The sequence below is a fragment of the Chlorocebus sabaeus genome, chromosome 21, assembly GCF_047675955.1.
Source record: "Chlorocebus sabaeus isolate Y175 chromosome 21, mChlSab1.0.hap1, whole genome shotgun sequence".
Classification (NCBI taxonomy): Eukaryota; Metazoa; Chordata; class Mammalia; order Primates; family Cercopithecidae; genus Chlorocebus; species Chlorocebus sabaeus.
The window spans coordinates 107816155-107838424 of record NC_132924.1 but is presented as its reverse complement, the minus strand read 5'-3'; the positions used below and the strand labels follow the sequence as shown (position 1 = coordinate 107838424).

Here is a 22270-nt window from a genome sequence, read left to right as displayed (position 1 = left end):
TGTGGCCAGGCCACAGCAAAACCCACTGCCATGGGGCACTCTACAGCCTTTTACAATCATTCTGGAGTAGAAAATCAATGACATGGGGAAATGTTCATGATATACTAAATTAAAAAGCCAGTTCTGCCTGTAATCCCAGCACTTTGGGAGGCTAAGGCGGGCAGATCACCTGAGGTCAGGAGTTTGAGACCAGCCTGGCCAACATGGTGAAACCCCGTCTCTACTAAAAATACAAAAATTAGCCGGGCATGGTGGTGGGTACCTATAATCTCAGCTACTCAGGAGGCTGAGGCAGGAGAATCACTTGAACCCTGGAGGCAGATGTTGCAGTGAGCGGAGATTGTGCCACTGCACTCCAGCCTGGTGACAGAGCGAGATTCCATTTCTTTTTTTTTTTAAAAAAGCCAGTTTCTAGTAGCTTGTAAATATGAGCTCTCAAAGCATGTATTACACATATTACACATGTAAACATACATATCGATGTGTATAAATAGATGTACATACATATAAAAAAACTGAAAATCTAGGCTCAAAAATGAAGTAGGATTATGTGTGGTTATTACTTTAGTCTTTATGTTTTCCTACATTTTCCAAATTTTCTACAAATAAATATAGTTTGTAGAAATGTAAAAAATATTGTATTATTCTTCTGCAATTAAAAAACTGGTCACATAGGAAGACATTTAGATACTTAACTGTTTCTGGGTAGTTTAATCCTATACCAATCTATTGTTACAAATTAATTCCTGGCCGGGCACGGTGGCTCACGCCTGTAATCCCAGCAGTTTGGGAGGCCGAGGCAGGCAGATCATGAAGTCAGGATTTCAAGATCAGCCTGGCTAACGTAGTGAAACCCCATCTCTACTAAAAATACAAAAAATTAACTGGGCATGGTGACGGGTGCCGGTAATCCCAGCTACTTGGGAAGCTGAGGCAAGAGAATTGCTTGAACCCGAGAGGCGGAGGTTGCAGTGAGCCGAGATCGAGCCATTGCACTCCAGCCTGGGCGACAGTGCCAGACTCTGTCTCAAAAAAATAAAATAGATAATACTAATAATAATTCCTAGAAATACAGGGCTCAAAAAATCCATATTGAAATTATTAGTTACAGATGGATGTCAGTCCCTAAAGAGATAGGGTGGCCAGCCTGGGAGGGAGCGTCAGCTCTCCCAAGAGGAAAATAATCCAGCAAAGGTGTTTGGCTTAATGACAAGAATTTCCATTGCAAAAATATTTTCCATTCTTTAATCAGAGCCTAATCCAAAAGAAACTTCAGATGCCCGTCATGGTACTTTCCATTTTAAATCTCCACCTCCCGCTTATTTCGGTCTCCATAGCATTCCTGCCCTTTGTGAATGGTAAAGAAAAAGCTGGAAATTGTAAAGGTCTTTTTCAAATTGTCACCCATTTTATTAATCCCTCAAGTTGTAGTGGTGTGACTGAGTTTTTAACCAGCATTCCAGGACTAATAAAACAAATAAGAGCTGTCTGCTTTGCAAAGAGAAAAACTTATTCCAATTAACTTTCATATTGGAAAATGGATCAAATTGGAAAATGGATTTCATATTGGATCCAAATGCTTGTAAATCTTGATGTTATTTTCACAGGCTATGTATATCCCTTTAAATAACAATAATAAATCATCATACCATGTATCATATTATTTATACATTATCCCATTTATGCTCAAAACGTTCCCAAGACTCTGTATAACTTCTGTGGCATGAAGAAACCAAGGCCTCAAGCTGTTGAGTTGTTTGCCCAAGGACACACAGCTGACAAATAAGAAAGCCAGAATGTCTGACTCCAAACAGTGTACTATCCACCTCACACCACCTCCTTCACATCTTAGAAGGTGGTTTGAGGTTGTGGAAACAACTATAAGTCATTCAGACCAAGGTCTCATAAATTAAAGGGGTCATTCAGCCAATGGTTGTCAGTGAAGAATATTGAATGTGCACCATAGTCCGTGTATGGTTTTACTTGGGGAGATGGTCAGATGAATGGTCCTTACTGTCACCAAATTGAGTAACGGTATTTGGTCAAAAAATGATATGAGGGGGGGTGAAAGAGGGGTGGGGATAGTTAATGGGTACAAAAAAAATAGGAAGAATGAATAAGGCTTACTATTTGATAGCAAAATAAGGTGATATAGTCAATAATAATTTAATTGTACATTTTAAAATAACTAGAGGAGGATATAATTGGATTGTTTATAACACAAATGATAAATGCTTGAGGGGATGGATACTCCATTCTCCATGATGTGGTTATGACACATTGCATACTGTATCAAAACATCTCATGTACCTATAAATATATACACCTACTGTGCACCCACACAAATTTAAAATAAAATTTGAAATTAGAAAAAAATGAGGTGTCACTTTTAATGTAATGAGACTGTGTGTGTGTGTTTGTGCATGTTGTAAACCCGCTTCAAAGGCCTCCATTAGCACCTATGCCCTTGAAGGCACTGGGAATGTTTTAGATATTGGGCAATGTATGATTACCCTCACAAAAGAGGCTAGTTTCAGACTGATTTCACAATGCATGTTTGGTCACATTACTGAAAAGTAGTCTAAAAAACTGAAAATGCTGCTTTTGTGTGTTGATTTATTAACTTGTTAGGACACATGACTATCAAAACCTTACCTATCATTAATACTTTCAGAGTCAAACTAAGGATTGACATTCAGGCACTATAAATCTCATATTTCATTTGCCCTTTGTATCCTTTTAAAATATATTGCCTTTGGTTTGGAGTGATTTGAGGGTTTTCTTTTTTTAACTGGTGCTGCTATCTATCTATCTATCTATCTATCTATCTATCTATCTATCTATCTATCTATCATCTACCATCTATCTATCTATCTCTATGTCTGTATATTAGTTAGGAGCTGTTTTCTTTTTTCTTTGAGATGGTGTTTTGCTCTTGTTGCCCAGTCTGGAGTGCAGTGGCGCTATCTCGGCTTACCGCAACCTCCGCCTCCTGAGTTCAAGCAATTCTCCTGCCTCCCGAGTAGCTGGGATTACAGGCATGTGCCACCACATCTGGCTAATTTTTGTATTTTTAGTAGAGACAGGGTTTCTCCATGTTGGTCAGGCCGGTCTCGAACTCCCGACCTCAGGTGATCTGCCTGCCTTGGCTTCCCAAAGTGCTGGGATTACAGGCGTGAGCCACCGTGCCCAGTCTAGGGGCTGTTTTCTAAAAAATTGATATCTGATTCCTTCCTGTTCAAATCTTCATAATGTTACATTCTAGATCACTTATTTTTTGTGTGACTTTTCCTAGGAGCACTTGGTAGTGTTGCCTTAAATATTACACTTGAAATAGAAAATTCACTAGGGCTTTAGCAGGCATCAGGATGCTGATAGGCTAAGATCAAATTAGATGGTGTGGTACAGACCAAAGAGCATTGACTCTTCTGCACCAATTAACATATGTGATTCTTTGATAGTCCCTACAAATAGGCCTTTTAATGTAGAGAAACTAGTAAATTTTATTCTAGAGTCCTTAAAAATAAAAAAGTTTACAAAAAACCAGTCATAATTCTCAATGGTATGATTCACTAACTTCTACTCTTCTGTATTTTGAACTTCTAAATCCAGGCCATATGGCAGTGGATATGGCCAAACTTGTCTGTAATAAAGTTTTTACTGGTTCACAGAGCAGTTAGAAAAGTGAACACATAGAGTAAATATAATAAATAAATGTATAGATGTATTCATGAATTGGGATGTGCTAGTTAAGCTAAATAATAATGCACCTCTAATATATAACCCTCAAATCTCAATTGCTTAACACAATAAAGGTTTATTTTGCAGTCCTATCACAGTCCATGAGCGTGAGGACTGCTTCAGTGGTCATTCTGGGACCTGAACTCCTTCCATTCAGGGGCTCTGACATCTTCTAGAACCTGGGAAGGGAGGGTAGAGAGGACACACCTGCACCTAGCCACCTGGCCCAGAGCAAGCATGCATCCCTTCTGCACTCCATTGCTAAGAACTAGTCACATGGCCCCACCTAAATGAAGGCAGGGGGCTGGGGATGAAAAAATGCAGTCCAGCAGCACACGCTTGAAGGAAAGTATGCAGACATTAGCCAAAACCTAGCTGGAATATGCTACAAGGTTAAGGCTACCTATCACCTTTACTTGGAAAGGAGGCTCTTTTATTCTTAGTTTATGTTTTTATCCTCCTTTTGTTAATGCGGAAAAAGTCCTTTCTTTTGTGGAAAACTGCAGCCTCAACTGGGGCTCAAGAGATCCTCCCGCCTTAGCCACCTGAGTAGCTAGGACTTCAGGCACACACACCAGGCCCTGCTAATTTTTTTGTGTATTTGTTTTTTGTACAAATAGAGTCTTGCTATGTTGCCCAGGCTTGGTCTTTAGCCCCTGGACTCAAGTGATCCTCCCACTTCGGCCTCCCAAGTATTTGGATTACAGGCATGAGCCAGCACTCCTGGCCCCTAATTTTAAAATGAATTTCAAAATACTGGAACCACTGGCTTACAGAACACTCAGATATTAGAAAGCTACCGCCTGAATTTACTGACTCACTTCATAAAACGACTTCTAACTTTGAATGGTATAGCATTTGGCCACAGGTACTCTTTGAAATTGCAAAACATTTTTCTGCTATTTCTTTCTACAGACTCCAACAGCTACATAAGTGCAGGAGAACCAAAAACAAAACAAAGCCCTTTTTTTTCATTGTTTGTTTGGTAGGAATAATTCATTGGTTGGTTGGTAGAAATAATCACATCATTCTAGTATTCTAGTATTCTCCACTCATTAAAACCATGTGCTCCCTCAAGGGATCTGGACACATTACCAGGAAAGTGGATCCCACTGGAATTTAACATCAAATGCTGCAACTTTAGTAAAATCATATTTGCAAAAGCTTTTCTAATAAATATAACTGGGCTTCAGAAGAATGGTCAACAGTGGAAGCAGCTGTTACTACTGAACACTTTTTAGCCGTGTTACTGTCCTCTGCTTACCTGGCTCTGTTAGGATGGTCTTTCCCTGTCATTACAGACATGTCAGTGATCCCACAGTGTCCAATTTTGTGTCTAGCACCAGAAGCGCCCTCCTGAGAGGAACACAAATCTATACTGGCACAGTTCTCAGCATGTGGTAGCTGCTCGTTACATGCTAAATGAAGGACAGAGATCATCTCTTTCTGGTATCAGCAGATTGGCTCCTATGTTCTTGTTTGCTGTCCCTTTATTATTTGTACTTGCAACTCGGCAAGTTGCTTCACTCTTCAAAACAGTCTTGAGTCTATCGCCACCCATTCTCTTACAACCATCCCTAACAATCATTCTTGTTGTTGCGTGGCTGATCTAAAGATTTGTTATGTCAGAGTGGGATAGGGTGACAATTTGTAACACTTCTTTTCAATTCCCAAAGATCACTGATCTTTCTCTGTATTGGGTTACAGACAATAATGTGCACTCTCTCCCTAACCCACTCATTTGTTTCTACTCTCCAACCACAGTAAAAATTATAGCTATCCTATGTTATGTGTCTTCTATGTTCCAGAAACAATGTTGGATGCTCGACATATGTATATCATCTCATTTGACACTGACCTTAGCTCTGTGTGTGGGTGTTATTAGCCTGGCTTGATAGATAAGGAATCTGAGGTTCAGTGAAGCATGCCTCAGTAACTAAAAGTATCATATTATTTTCATAATTACATTGCAGTGTGGCTTCGAGGTTTGGCAGATGTGAGTTTGGACCCCAGCCCTGCCACTCATTCTAGTGGGACTTTGGATGAATTGCTTAACTCTCCTGGACCCATTTCCCTGGGGTGCAAGGAGTCCCAGTGGGGGCCAAGCACTCCCTTTGGGTGTGAGGAAGAGGGTTTGCAGGTGCTACCATGGAGTGTCCAGTTCTTGATCTGTTCACCCCTCCCTCTCGAGGGTACTCTGGGAAGGTCAAGTTCTCAAACTCCCCAAAGTCTCAAAATCCCCAAGAAGCCCCTTTCTGCAATTTGGAGTTTGCTCATGACTCCCTAGAAGTAGCTGAAATTTTTCTAGGAGGACATGAACTTCTCACATTTCCCGAAATACTTTTCAGAGGGGTCTCCAGGGCCCATTTCAAACAAAGTCTATCGGCAATGAGGTCCTATGGTTTCTCAAAGTTAAATTGCAACAGGTTTGGCCCTTCCACCTGTTCAAAGGGACTTCTTTGCTAGGTAGTTAGCCCTGCGTAGTGGGTGTATCCCAGGGCCCTACAACACTCAAAGTACTACCACACAATGTTTACTAAGGTGACCCAGGAAAATTTTTTAAGCCATTATTTACAGAAAAAGAAAAAGTAGAATGAAATAACAGATAGGCTTAGCAAAGAACTCTTTGAAATTCACAATACTCTATCAGAAAAGTCTCTACAGAAACAGTACTCCTGTAGGCTCTCGGTTATAAATATTTAAAAGTCTGAACACACGGAATGCCAAATTTGTCTATCAGCTCTGCAAATAAAACAACCTATTAATTTTCCATTAGTACTACACATTTCCTAATTTATACATGCCTCAAATCGAGCTGTCCCTCCCTTATACAGCGGTTTGGCTGCTCCCTGGGGTGACCTAAGTGAGTCAGCTGCAAAGGAGATTGATGCTTTTATTTGCAGTTTGTTCTCAGCCTTTGACCTCGGAGAAACTGCTTTCGTAAGAGGGTAGGACTCTGCTTGGTGGGGGTGGCAGGGGGCAGATGTTTTCAGAACAACCCATCGGTGACATCTTGTGACCTGCAAGGAAAGGCCTATGAGAGTAAGGGCCTCCTTTCTCAGCACGCCTTTCTCCTCACCCTAGTAACACCTCAGACCATGTTTACACCAGAATTAACATATTTCAGGGAAGCATGCAAAAGGAAATCAAATCTACCTTTGCCTGGGCTTTGAGAATTTCCGAGCGATTTCTCACCTCCATTCTGCCTTATGCTTAGCTCTCTGAACACGGTGGCTTAGAAGAAGCAGCACTGAGGTCAAACTCTACTTCTCTACCCTGAACACCTTCTGTCTGGAAAGAAGCAGAGAAAAATGAAAGAGCTGGTCCTTGTTTGTCAGTGAGAAGAATGGACCACATCAGTGGTTCTAAACCTGAAGCCTAAGAGTCAGCTGAGATGCTGGTTAAAATCCAGATTCCTGGGTCCCATCCCCAGTGGCCCTGGTTCATTAGTTCAGACTCCCCTGCGGATATCTTCCAGACTAGCTTCTAGGGGGACATGGTGATCACTTAGTCCACCCAAGCTGATACAACCTGAGGTTCTATAGGTCATTCACCCCTGCTATTCCTGGCAGCCTGGGGCCAGACAGCCAGTTCTCATCAAGTCTGTAACCAGTCACTGCCTCACCGATGTTAGATGTGATCTGGGCTTCCTGGTCAAATTCCTGATCATCCTGTCTTCCTCAGTAATAACAACTCAAAGTTCCCGTGTTCTTCTTCCTCTGCAGTCAGAGATACCTAAAAAACAAGGCACAGAGAAACAAGAGAAGCTGGTTTATAGCCGAAGGGAAAGGCTCTTTGATCCATCTTTCTCTCACCACTGCCTGCTCCTTCTGTTCCATTCCTGCCTCTAATAGGTACAGTCATCATTTTTATATTTTTTAAATAAATAAAAGCACAATCATGTCAGGGCTGAGCAGCACCTCTGAGAGGATCTGATCCCCTTCCTTACTGTTCAGGCAAGGAAACTGAAAACAGAGGTTAAGGAACTTGCCAGACATCACAGTCAGCAGAGGCAGTGGTGGGATTTGAACCCAGGTAGTCTGACTCCAGCACTCAGGCTTGTAACCAGAATGTTCCATAATGCATAGATGCAATAAGAAAGCTGATCTAATAGCACAAGATTGGCGAGCATAACAATGTTGGGAAGATACATGCAGAGGGCGGGGGAAAGGTTATCCTTGTGCTATTCTTGTAATTTTGTTCAACAAAATTGTCAGCATGTGGGCAGGAAAACAGGCAAAGCCACACACTGTCTTAACCATTTGCAAGCACAGACTGTATCACAAAGGGGATTAAAACTCACATGGTCGGATTCTGACTTCTCTTGCTCCCTTCCCTTAACTCACAAGAAGAGTCAGGCAGCCTGGGCCAGACTGGACCCCTCATGGGCTCCAGCAGCCTGGAGTTCTTCTTCCCATGCTGCCTCTTCCCAACTGCATGGGGCAACCAATCCCCTTCTCTGGGTATTGTTTCTTCTGTAAATCGGGGAGAGGATTGTTGCAGGGGATTACTGAGGGTGCTTTCCAACTCTGAAGTTGTAGGTGTGTCCTACCCTTGAGTGGCAGGGATATCAGCATAGCTTTCTGTACTTTCTGTGCAGCTGAGGGGGACAGTAAATGCATGGTCACACGCATTTTTACAGACCAATTTTGTGTCGATTCATACCTCAAACTCCGTGAATGGAGAGAACATTCATAGCTCTTGTAGCTCCTCTCAGCATCTAGAGCAGGATTCTGCCAGTGACAGGTATTTAGCAAATATGGCAGAGTGGCTGTTCCCAGGGCCAGAGCCACTTGTGGGTCCTCCAGAATCTTGATAAGGCTCCCCTTTCCATAGAGCTCCTTCCCCGCTCCTCCTATCCAAGACTGGATTTAGGGGGCTCAGGATTCTACAAACAAAGCTGAGTGACCCTGTGACCCTGTGACCCTGTCATCTCACAGTGACTGACAAGAAGACAGCCTATCTGTCCCCCTGACTCCTGGGAGGCTATTCCTCCTGGTCTTTACAGAAACCTGGCTGGAGACAAACTATCGGCCATTTTGCTTCTTGCTTGTTTTGCCTTGGGTCTTTCACGGTTTTCTTGATAAAACAAAAGGTGTTCAGTCTCTTAAAAGTATTGCCCAGTCCTTACCCTTGACAACAGCACCCCATCACCAACAGTCAGTCAATTTCATTTCTCCCATATCCATATTTCCCTTGCTTCTGGGGTAGGGGAATGGGTTTTGGCCCTGGTTTCATACAGCTGCAGAATGATTTCCAGAATGATGTCCCATGATGGCCATGTGAGAGGAAACAGGCACGAACTGCCACCTGGGAGCGATGTCTGGTCAGACATTTCATCTTCCTGGGTGGATGGCTTAACAGACAGGCTGGTGAAAGCCAAAAGTGCATCCTCCAGGAACGTTCTGGAGATTGTGCCGCCTGGAGGTAAAAGGTTATTCTAAGTCAGTCTCAGAACTTTGGACCTTTGATGTCTAATTCAATGGTTAGAACATGGGCTACATGCTTTTGATCCCTAGATGGGGCCAGTGAGCTTGGTTTAATTCAGTGGCCTAAAGCCTACCACTGACCCTATCTTGGTGAATTTCAGTGTAGTTATTCAACAGGAAAACCAAAACGAGAGGCTTCACCTCAACTCCTCTCAAGCCAGTGTGCTATCCCAAAGCCATTTGAAATGCCGACACCGATTTGGCAATGACATATAAGAAGGAAGAGTTATGAAGCTCAGCATCAAAGACTGACATTCCTATTTCTTCCATGCTTTCGTTATGTTAATGTCACCTCCTCCACATTTCTTTCAGATGGAAAGAAAGAACATCACATGAATGGTCAACTACAAAAATTAACTATTTTCAGTCCTGGCTTAGGTAAAAATCATGTATATGGCAACTCGTAAAGTATTTTCCAAAAATATTTTTTACTGCCTTAAAATACTGGAAAAGCAGAAGAATAAAGATGTTCTATTCAAGAATATAAGTTTATAAATAAGTGGCGAAAGAAAGGAACACGAGGCTGAGCGCGGAGGCTCATGCCTGTAATCCCAGCACTTTGGGTGGCCGAGGTGGGCGGATCACCTGAGGTCAGGAGTTTGAGACCAACCTGACCAACACGGGGAAAACCCCTCTCTACTAAAAATACAAAAATTAGCCAGGCGCGGTGGTGGGTGCCTGTAATCCCAGTTACTTGGGAGGCTGAGACATGAGAATAGCTTGAACCCGGGAGGTGGTGGTTGCAGTGAGCCAAGATCACGCCATTGCACTCTAGCCTGGGCAACAGAGAGAGACTCCATCTCAAACAAACAAACGAAGAAAGAAAGAAGGAAAGAAAGAAAGAAGGAAAGAAGGAAAGAAGGAAAGGAAGAAAGGAAGAAAGGAAGAAAGGAAGAAAGGAAGGAAGGAAGGAAGGAAGGAAGGAAGGAAGGAAGGAAGGAAGGAAGGGAGGAAGGAAGGAAGACGATCAGGGGGCTGGAAGGACCTGGGAGAGCGTGAAGCCCACTTGGATGAGGATCAAAGCTCAGAGAGGCCGTGTGCTTTCCTAAGGTCACACAGCTTAGGTAAGGGTTAAAATAAGAGAACATTTAACCCATTTATGCCTGAGGTTGCCATTTTTGAATTTTTGCAATCAGACCTTGGCGATGACCTTAAGCAGTAGGATATAAATACCTCCCACGTGCTCAATGTTCCAATAATGGAACACTAGGCATAAATGGGTTTTAAACAAGTAAAAACAAAAACTCATTTTTCTGATTCCTAGTATAGTGCTTGTTCCTCTACATAATGTTGCTGTCTAGATCTTTTTTTAGATTGCTCATCCATTTTGGAAGCCTAATTGGCAACATACTGGAATTTTCTGAAATCCACAGAGAGAAAAAAAGAGCCAACTTCATTCAGTTTTTTTGTTGGCTTGTTTTGGTGGAATGTATAAACAATTCACCAACAGACATCATTTCATAGTCTGAAAGCAGTAGGGAATTAAAGAGATTTTGTGCTCAACCTCTCAGTAGAGGAAAGCCCTGTGACATCAATGCACAAGGCTATGGTTGAATTATTTTGGATTTGAGGTATGTGTGTGGGATTTGGGGCATGAAAAGAGGTAAGAGAGGAATTAAAAGGAATTGTTGCTTTCTGGAGAGCCCTGAGGTCAGATACAACTACAGTGAGCTGATCTGCATCTCTTCTTATAAGGAAAATACCATCACTCAGCTATGTTTCTGAGAAAGAGAAGCTTTCTGTCTAAAAGAGGACCACAATGAGTTTGTTGAACTAAATGACTCTTTGTGAAGGAATGTTGTAACAAGGAATGGCTAAATGTGATTTGAAATAGGCAAGTTATTCAGAAAACTTGCCTATTTACATGAGCGCATCTAGCCATTGACAGTTGCCCATGTAATGCGAATCCTTTTGCTTCTCCATCACTGGGACATCTTTCCTTGGAGTGAGTCTCTTCTCAGTCTTCGGGATCCAGCTCAAATTGCACCTGATAAAGTGTAGCCTTCTCATACTGGCCCAAGGCCAAACTCCTTTGTCAGGTTTGCATCTATACCTCAATATGGAATTTACCAAAATGATTCCTTCCTGCCTTTCCTTCTCCACTTGATCATCAACTCCTCAAGATTAAGGACAAGGTCATATTTATCTTTACACTCTATCTTTACACCTACTACAGTGCCTGTCCATGTGATGGCTGATTTTCTTTGTCAATATTGGGGGCGCAACAACATGATGCGCTGTTGTTTGGTCAAACATCAGCCTAGATGTTGCAGTGAAGGTATTTTAAAAGATATAATTGATATTTAAGTGAGTTGACTTTGAGTAGATTACCATACATCGTGTGGGTGGTCCTTATCCCATCAGTTGGAGGCCTTAAGAGAAAAGACTGAGGCCCTACAAAGGGGAAGGAATTCTGCCTTCAGACTCAAGTCTGCAATGTCACCTCTTGCCAGAACTTCCAGCCTGCTAGTCTGGCCCTGCAAACTTTCAGACTTGCAGTTCCCACACTTTCTTTTAAAATGAATCAACCTCTGTCTCTCTCTCTTTCTGTCTCTCTCCATATACATGTATAGGTCCAAATATATATGTGTATGTATTGAATCAATATCTTGTTGATTCTGTTTCTCTGGAAAACATGGAGTAATGCAGCACATGTTTAGTAAGAGTTTATTGAACCACCAACTTAATAGCAAGGAAAGGAAGATGGCAAGTAGGGCTAAAGGCTGGATGGGAGAGGGAAAATGCTGGAAACTATGTGGGTAGATAGAGATTGAATAACCAGGGAAGAAACTGCATGCCACTCTTTTTAAAATAATGATGTCTACCTTTATTATGCACCTGGGTACCATATGTGCATAGAAATATTTTAAAGCAATTGGATTTCCTTGAATTTTAGAGACTCTCATGTAAATATCAAACTGTAAGGTAGAATGCGATTAAGATATTGAAAAAGGGATTTAGGCCAACATAAAGCACATATAATAAAGGGTATTTATGTTTTATGGGGGATTTTCTGGAATCTTTAGAATCTTTGGGGACTGGATTAAGTCCCTGGGATTCCTAAACCCTTAGGAGTCCTCAAACTATTTTCAGTATTTTAAAAGTCACGTTGAAGTCCTACCCCTGCCTGCTAAGCCTGCCCAGTCTCATTAAAATGTCAAATTTTGTTTGCTTTGGGCTAGAATTCTATGAACCAAGTTTGATGGTTATCTGTTGCTGCCCAGTATCTCTAATTGGCAATTGCACATATCTTGGAATAACTTTTTAAAAATGGAAGCATGGATCAACTAATTTTAAAATACAGGTTGTTTGATAACAAAGTCTTTTAAAACTAAGGAGGCACAAAAGGTGGAGAAAAAGAGAAAGGTAATGAATGGAGTTTCTAGTGATGGGCAGGTGGGGAGCCTCTTAGTGGATAATTACTGAGCTCCTGAAAGGCCCAAGAGTTGAGTAAAGTCAGTGCAGTATCTGGTTAGCCGCAAAGTTCATGGTGGTCCAATGTTAAATGCCCTGAGGTTGCACATCCAGCCAAACTCACGCACAGATGCCACTAGGGAGGTGGCTCAGAGAAGCCACCACAGGAAGCCAGGGCATCCAGGTGAGATGTAACATGCTTATAGCAACTGCAGCAGCACTGTTCATTCAGCCTTGACCAAGGGAGACCAGGAGCTCCAAAACTCAGCCAAACTTTGGGCCCCATCTCTGCCCCTCACTAGACCTTTGACCTCTTTGTGCCTCAGTTTTCTCATTGGTAAAAGAATCGATAATGATGGGTTCTAGGGTTGTCGCAATAAATAGTGTAACATACAAAGCACCCAGAACAATGACCGGAACAAAGCAAGCCTCCAATGCAGGTGGATTCTTGTTACACGTCAGGCACTGTGCCAAGAATCTTGCACACACCTTTTCCCAGTCCCCACAACAATCCCCCAAGGAAAACACTATAATTGTCTCCATTTCATAGATGAGTTTAAGGAACTTGTCCAACGTCACTCAGCTCATCCGTGGCAGAAACTGGACTCAAACAAAGCCTTGATATTACCAACCAGGGTGTGCCTGCCTGGGGACACCAACTTACCTCACTCACTGTGTGCCCTGGGGCAAGTCGCCTGGCCTCCCTGAGTTTGCATTCTTTCATCTGTAAAAGTAGAGGGTTATTTTCCAATTTCAATAATATATGTATTATGGTTATGTACGAGGTCATCACTGGGGAAAGCTGGGCACATCCACACCCTCTAGACTCATGTTGTAACTCCTCCTAAGCTAAAATGATTCAAAGTAAGAAGTTTACAAACCACTGTAGGGATACACTACTTGGCAATTTTCCTTGTATCAGGCACATACATGGTGCTCAATCAATGCTTCTTGATGTGATTTGTTTGATTTCTAGACACTAGAATGTGACCAGTACTGACCATATTGCTTTGTGTGACATGAAAAACAGGTCACTACAAAGTCTCTCGATTTAAGTAGCAAAAACAAAGAACTGAGTTGATGGAAGCATTTTATTCTTTAAAATAGTATCTCTCGGCCGGTGCGGTGGCTCATGCCTGTAATCCCAGCACTTTGGGAGGCTGAGGCGGGCCGATCTCGAGGTCAGGAGATTGAGACCATCCTGGCTAACACGGTGAAACTCCGTCTCTACTAAAAATACAAAAAAAAAATTAGCCGGGTGCGGTGGCGGGCGCCTGTAGTCCCAGCTACTTGGGAGGCTGAGGCAGGAGAATGGCGCGAACCTGGGAGGTGGAGCTTGCAGTGAGCCAAGATAGTGCCACTGCACTCCAGCCTGGGAGACAGAGTGAGACTCCGTCTCAAAAACAAAAAACAAAAAACAAAAAACAAAAAACAAAAAGAAGAGTATGTCTCATGGTATTAAAAATTTATGTATTTAAAATAAAAGAATAAAAATAATACAAATAAACTAGGAGGTTGGAGGCAGAGATCTCTAAGGCCCCTTCCCGGGGTAAAACCCTTGTTCAGGATAGAACAAGCCACTCCTTGCCCGTCCCCTCCCCCAGCGCCCTTGAGCAGAGGCAGGATTTTGTGTACGTCCTGCCCAGTGCCTGAGGCTGTCAGTCACACCTCCCTGTCTCCTTTCAGTTTAGACACTGACGTCCCTGGTAAACACGAGTGTGTCCAACTTCTACCCTTGAAATTACTATAGCTGCCTTCGGGAGCAGCTGGAATCCCTTTCTGCCAGGCATGTTTTGTCTGATCACATCTGGCCAAAGTGGAGGTAAATACAGAACTAAACAGCTCTCTTTCTGTGTCTTGGGGAGCAGTGAAAACCTGGGATCAGGCAGGTGGGCTCCAATCACTTTTCCCAGAAACAGCCACAAAGGGGTTCTTAAGAAATAAGTAAATAAAAATAAAAGCCCAGTGTTCTCTTTTTGATTGAATACCCCGTTAACTACCTGGGGTTTTGTTCTGGACAGAGAGCTCTGTGTCTCTTAATTTGTTACACAAAAATTAAGCAGAACTGGACACACGAGTCAATCTCTGTGTGCCTCAGTTTCCCCATCTGTTGTCAGTAAGCTTCTGTTCTGTGAGAAGCACTTTATTTATATGCTGGAAAGGGAGGGGGTGGGAGGGAAATAGAATAGAAATGAAGGGCTTCTTTTTTCTTATTTTAATCCATGGCCACACTGTAAAGCAGCCCATTTTAAAAACTCAGCTGTCAGAAGAAAGTCAGTAAGACCATACCAGTGGGGCTAGGACCAGGCTGAACAGAAACAATTGACGTGGTTCTAGCTTGGTTCCTTCACAAATAGCTCTCACTGGGAGCTGCTCCTCAAGGCCAGGCCTTCTGGGTCGTCCTGGGCGTCAGATGGAAATGATTTGGCACATCCGGTATGGCTTGAATTTGATCCTTAGGGTAAGATCTGAGAAAGAAAAGAAAGGCAAACTGATTCCCCTAAAAACTACGCATTCTGAAAACCTGATATTTAATGCTCACCCCTTAGAGCTGTATACCTAATTATTGGTTTGTAAGACACAACATGATTTTCCCCCTAATTCTTTCCAAAAATGCATTCCACAAATTGTTAGCATCCCTGCCAATAGCCTCAGTCAACTCACATACCAGCTTTAAAGTCAACCCCTTTTAAACCAGTGCATCAGTCCCTTGAGTTTGGGGATTATTTCCAGATTCCTATAGCTGTTGGCCTTTTTTTTTTTTTTTTTTTTTAAGTTGAAAATGATCATGTGTCTTTGTAGCTGTTAATTTTTAGAGAGAAATAGACAGTGGCAGCAGTGCATGTACACAATAGCTGTGATATCCTCTAAGGCCCCTTAGCATAGTCTAAGACACTCCACCACCCACTTCCTTGTTGCATCAGCTCTATCTTAAGGGCTCAAAACTCTCCATGTTCAGAATGTCCAAGAAATTCCCATATATGTATTGAGGCTTTGCCATTATGATTTGTCATATTACGGAGAGGTGGTGAAACATGATGGCTTAACACATGGCCTCCAGAACAAACTGCCCAGCTTTGAAGCCCAGCTATTTGCTACTTGTCCCTGTGTGACCTTGAGCAACTTATTTAACTGCAGGGTGCCTTAGTTTTCTCATCTGCAAAATGGGAATCATATTAGTACCTACTTCATACACAAATATGTATAAAGTTGTGTTCAAGCAGGGCTTGTACAAAATTAGTTCCACACAAATGTGAGCTACTATCACACAGTGTTTTTAGGTAGGGCTTTGCACCATCAGGGACTGCTCTGATGACTTTTAACTAACAACATGGAAGATGGCCAGAAGAATCTGGAGACAAATGAAAATGCATGCAGAGAATGAAGGGAAGGATGCCGAGTGGCTGTGTGACTCTTCTGAGGACATTTAATTTTCTTTAAAAAAGGCTGATGAAGGAGGGAGTTATAGACTGTAAGGACCAGCGAGTGCTCAAAGACCATGAGGCTCTCCTCCTCATTGCAGAGCCTGTTGTTAGGAAGTTGAGTGCAGAACTTGTGCCAGCCCCTGGGGTCTCTCAGTCCCCAGCCCCTAGGCCCAGTTCTTCCCATTGCTCAGTGCTGCCTCTCTTGGGGGAGAGGCGCTGGGTCCTCAGCTCTCCTAGCGTGGATTCTACAGCACTCAGGTGGTTGGCCTTGTTTTGAGTTTCGTCTTTTCTGATTCCCTATATATCTTTTGGCAGGACCGTTTTGCTCAAATGCAATTTTCTCACCCGACTCCCACACTTACGAGTCTCTAGGGCTTCCCCCCCTGTGTGTGGTGTGGCTTTGGACCTGACTCTAATTTTTATGGAGGTGTAAAGAAGCAGTTTCACTACTTCGCATGTTTTATGTCACTTCTTATTCCATCTAGTGCTTAATAATTTGCTTTCCCAAAGAGTAGGTGCTCAGTAAAGGCTTTTTGGCAACAGAAGGGACATAGGGGTACTGAAAAGTTGCTCGACATAAGTATCTCCAAGGCTACTCAGCAATTTAATAGCAGGTATAGGAGAAGATCACAATTTCCTCTTTGTTCTCTGTTGCATCTGATGGGAATAGGATGTGGAAGCGTGATACCTCCACTTAGATAATACAGAAGACATGTTTATTCTGACCATTGAAGTCATCTATGACATGGAGTGTCAAACAATATTTATTTTCAGGCTCCAATGGGATGGCAGAGATAGAAAGGAACAAGAGGCAGCCTAGGCTAGCAAGGAGGGCCTGAACTGGAAGTCAGGAAGTTATGTGATTGTTAGTAGAGGATGTAATGATTAGAAGCTATTCTTAATCAAATAATTCTTAATACAAATTCCTAGAACTTCCATATCTTCAGCAGCTCATGCAGCTAAGAAAGAAATTATCCATGCCTTGGGGGACCCTAAAACCCACCAGCATCAGCTCCCTGGCTGCCACGCTCAACCCAAGAGCGGAATAAGGTTCATGGGACCTGTGCCACATACTGAAACAGGACTGCCAGCTTCCCAGAGTGGTCAGTGATGCTCCTCCAACTGCAGCTACTCTTTGACGACCTGGAGGGGTGTTTCATCATCATCTGAGCCAGTGCAGTTCAGATCAGCCCAGGGTTCTGATGAGGCACCACGCGGGCAGGGGGAGGATGTGGGGAGCTGAATGGGCAGAGTCCTGGGGCCCCTCCTTCATTTCCACTGGGCAGCGCTGCTTGCAAAGAAAGTGTTGTGATTTAGAAAGAAGAAAACCTTGACTTAGAGCCACTGTTTTGGGGAATTAAGTCTCAGAGATGAAGTAATGGGCTGCAGGTCATTCAGTCAGTTGGTAGCAGAGCCTGGGGTAGAATCCAAACCTTGAGTGCCTTGTGCCCAGTCCCCTTCCACTTCATTCGCTCGTGCTGCCAAGTGTCTCATTATACATATACATCTCAAATAACGATGCTAGAGGATGCTCCAGTAACACTTTTTTAAAAAACCATTACAAAAGAAAGCACCAAAATGTCCACGAAAGCATGTACAAGGTTATCGATCTCCAACAGCCCAACGCAACAAGATACTTTCACACCCAGCTTGCAGGTGGACTATTCTCTCTCCTCCACCCCAGCTGAAGATAAACAACGCCAGCCCTTGGCATCATCAGCTAGTCAATAACTTAGTTTTCCAGGCCCTTCTTAAAAAAGACAGTCCCTCCTCCTCTTTAGCCCTTTTTTCACTGTCAAATCAAGAAGGAATCTGCCACCAATAATTCTACCGGAACCTCCATTGACTGACTACATTTCCGCTGTGAATAAATGTCTTCAGAATTCTCTGTTCCTTAGTGGTATGTGCTGTTAACATTTTATCTCTAATGATTTCAGTAAAGACTTTTTATGAAAAGCATTTCCAATGTCCGTGACAGAAACAAGGGTTCTGTTTTCTCAGTGGCTGGGGAAGACCTGGTGATCATATCAGGTGTTAATTCAAGTTACCCTCAGGTGGCGTAAGAGCAAGTCCTGTTTTGATCTTTTAAAGGCAGAAATCCCTCCCTAGTCATCAGGACCTATGAGTAGAACTTGAAGCATCCTTTGTTGGTTTTTCAACCACAGGCTGCCTGAAAAGCCCCTCCACGCCTCTTGCCAGGACTCTGCCTGGTAGGGGAAGACACAAGGGCCGTGGTGGCACCCTCCTCCCTGGCCCCTTTCCTATTCTACCAAAAATCTTAACTTTCCCCTGCCTCTGCCAAGTCCCCTGTGGTCTCAAGTGTTCCAGGAAATGAGGAGTAATTCTTTAAATCTTGCTTTAAAAGGGGAACACCATGTGACTCCTCCCTGTGGTGGGTGAGGGGTGGGGTGGGGAGGCTGAGGGGGCTCAGTGGTGCCTGGAGAAGTCCAGGTTCAGGTCTCCTGGGGGAGGAGCCAGCTCTGTCCCTTCCACTCAGCATCAGCCAGCCTGGAGACCGCATCAGATTGGCATAGCTCCCTGGAACAGTCTCCCCTTCCCTTCATCCTCCACCACCGCCCCACCGCCCCGCCCCCGCCTTCACTTAGCTCTTCCCTCCCTCTGCCCCCAGGCTCCTACTTGCATTCTTTATATCTTCTGGCATTTTTCATGTTGTTTTACTTTGTGTTTAATAATAGCTCCACATTCTCTTCTTTATCTGAAATCAAGGCTCATACCTGCATCATGCGTTCACTTTGGGAGTAAAATTTATGGCCGAGCTTGCCATGGGGTTAATTGCTTTTCATTAACTTCATACTTCTTAATTATTACAAATTATTTGCCTGTACTAGAAACAGTTCCATCCTGTGCTCTAAATTTACTGGCCTTCAACTGCAACCAGAAACGGGAAGTCTTGGATTGCCCGTGCTTGCGGAGTGAGGTTTCTGGCTTCATGCATCAGAGTCTGACCAGACTGAGGGTAGGAAGAGGGTGGTAATTCTAGATCTTTAGACTTCAAAGCCCAGATTAGGGCCCGTAGGCCAAATAAAAATTGAATTTAGCTTTTCTGAGCCGTAGACTGTTCTGTGTCTCAATTCTCAAATCTATAAAGTGGAGTTAGAAAGACAGAAAGGCACGATGTGTATATTTAATAACAAGTTTACTTTAAAATCAGTTTGAAAAACCTATACTTCATATAATGAGTGGGGTTTCAAAAGCAAGAAAGAGAGAAAAAGTATACCCACCAAAGGGGAGGGGAGAATAAATCCCAATGGAAAATTTGTGCCTTTCTGCGGTTGGAGTCATTTGGTCAAGAAATGATGAAATTACAAATTTCTGAAAAGGGCGTGTGTGTTGGAGTTCCTGAGGTCCAGGTCTCAGCATGGTACTTGGGCAAGGCCAGTGTTGAACTCTAAGGAAGAATAAAGACAAGGAAGTGGTCACGACCAGCATTCTTTGCCAAAACAGCAGTACCTCCATGGCCTCTTACTGCCCATGAGTCTCTTCATCTCATGGATTTGGAAGCAAGCTCTCTCAGCAAGCCTGTACACCCATTGTCCCTTGCAATGTGATTCGTCCTTTAATTCTTTAGATAGGAATGGTTGGTAAAAAGGGAATCGCAGCTGGAGGTTTGTGGGAACTGGCATATTCAGACTACACAAAGGCCCTGTGTGTGCAGCCGCAGCCGCAGCTGTGGGAGCCAAGGGCCTGGCACTGGGGAGCAGTAGGTATTTCTCAGTGCAGGAAAGCATTCCTGTCCGTGCTCACAATCCGTCTGGGATTGACTTTGAACTCATACGCAGAAAAGAAGAAAGAAGTCGGCCCAGCAGCTGAGCCCAGAATCAGCTGGGAGGACATTCAAAGTTCTCTGTAAGGGAGTGTGGATGGACAGAGGAGGACAAGGATGTGTAGCCACTTCTGCAATCTCTCAGACCATTGCCAAGTGGGCTAGCAGCAGCAGATGTTCCAGCAGGAGGGCAGCGTCTGTGCCCAGCGGCAGGGCCGTTGAGTCCTTGCTGGAACCGTCCCACGATGTGGGCTGAGTCTTGTTCTCAGCTGACTGGCTTTCCAAGCTTAACTCTCTGGCTTTCCCAAAGAGTCTGTGAGCCACCCAATATCCTTTAACAAATTCCTTTTCTGTTTAAACTAGCTAGATTGGTCTTTACAGCTTCTAATGGAAGGCCCTGGCTCATAGCTTTCAAAGGCTGGAGCTCTGTGGCTTTTAATACTCCATGCTAAAGAAAGCACAATGTTTTGCTTTATTTTCTGCAAATAAAATGTTTTGTTCTCCTCTTCCTATGTATGTATTTATATAATTCAGTTAGGCTTTAACATACAAGCTCTGAACTCTCCAAATATCAAAGCAGACAGTTTAAGAAAAGAAGGAAAGCAAATGCCTATTTCTCCCACTTTCAAAAGCACACACTTAAATTTTGTCTGGAAAAAAAATCTAAGCTCTCTAGCTCCACTCGGTGTCCTGTTGAACTGGTGTGGCACCATGTTACTTTTTAAGAGAATGAAAATGGAACTTGCTCACTGTAACTTCGTTGAACCACTTTATTCTTTGACCAATTTTGGATGGGTATTTTAATTAAATTTTTTTTTTCTGCCAGGTGCGTGGTGGGCTCATGCCTATAATCCCAGCACTTTGGGAGGCTGAGGTGGATGGATCATGAGGTCAGGAGATCGAGACCATCCTGGCTAACACGGTGAAACCCCATCTCTACTAAAATTTTAAAAAATTAGTGGGGCATGGTGGCGCATGCCTGTAATCCCAGCTACTTGGGAGGCTGAAGCAGAAGAATAGCTTGAACCCAGAAGGCGAAGGTTGCAGTGAGTTGAGATCAAGCCACAGCACTCCAGCCTGGGTAATGGAGCGAGACTCCATCTCACAAAAAAAAAAAAAAAAAAAAAATTTAAACTAAAAACAGTATGAGTTAGGTCAACTTGGATTTGAATCTTGCTGCAGCTATATACTAGCTTTGCGACTGTGTCTTACTACTCAGGTTTTGTGAGGATCCTCTGTAAGATGAATGTAATAAAAATGTTCACCTCACAATATTATTGTGAGGATTAAACAAGATCCAAGCTCTGGCTTAATTTGCCATTAGAGAATGACCCAGGGGAGTTAATTCATTGTAGCTAAATGATACAATTTAAAATCAAGATTTAAATGCTTTTAGAAGTGGTGCATTTAGAAACATTGAGGTCTCCTTGTCTCCTTGTTACTCTTTTTTTAAATATGATAGGAATTGCAGTTCTTATAGAGATTATGTTACACAGTAATCTATTTTTACACAAGAGTGTAAATGTTGTCTTGGAGAGATTACATGCTCAGATGGCAGAAGCTCTTCAGTGGCAATGAGGGCTTGGACTACTGGGCTACTCTTCTGCTTGGAAGACCTTTCCTATCTTCTGTTCACCCCACCATGGCTCAAGGTGGCTTCTGCCTACCTCCCTAATCCTCCACCACTTCAGCCTTCATTACTGACCTTAGCTGTTATCTGTTGCCTAAACACCTTCTTCAAGTTCTTCAAGTTACACTGAGCTTACCTGTTATCTGTTGCCTAAACCCTCTCTTCTTTCTCAGGACTATTGCATTTGTTATTTCTTCAGCCTGGAGCACATGCACAGGTACACACACACACACGCAAATACACACAAAATCATTCAAAGTTCGATATATATGAAACCTTTTCCGAGAAAACTGTCTTTGATGATATGTGGTGGCTTTTAGTCATATAAAATGGCTTTATATATTTTAAAATACTTTGTTATGAAGGTATATTTCTCAAGGCATAAAAAATAAACAAAACATATTGAATATAGCAGTTTATTAGCTTGGTTGAGTTTTTAAATATTTAGACATTACTTACAGCAAAACGTTGAAAGCACCTAATTTTTTTTTCCTGTGGGACATTTAAGTTCTATCCAAATGATGCAACAGTGTCCAGCCATAGAATAAAATTGTTTGAAGTCTATACAACATGGAGAAATCCTTATGATAAAGACAAGAATAAAATATGAATATAAATCAAGAATATGTGTAAGTGAAACATGCATATAGAAAGAAAGAAAGAAAATAGTTCTTAGGATGGGAACATTAGGGCATCTTTTCCACTTATTTTCAAGATATTTATATGATTATGTTTAACTCTATAATTACAGGTTAAAAACAGGTTGCAACTCCATAAGTAACCTGTT

General features: G+C 42.7%; 1 long non-coding RNA gene across 3 annotated transcripts in view; it reads left to right on the top strand.

Annotated features, from left to right (window-relative positions):
• LOC119621585 (uncharacterized) overlaps positions 1-22270 on the top strand; it is an 89301-nt gene that overhangs the window by 58770 nt on the left and 8261 nt on the right. For 2 of the 3 annotated variants that reach the window (XR_012090429.1, XR_012090428.1), the window contains one exon: positions 20680-22104. This is a non-coding gene — a long non-coding RNA (uncharacterized lncRNA). Of the gene's footprint in view, positions 1-20679; positions 22105-22270 lie in introns of those variants that run through there. The other variant, XR_012090430.1, reaches the window with a different exon arrangement.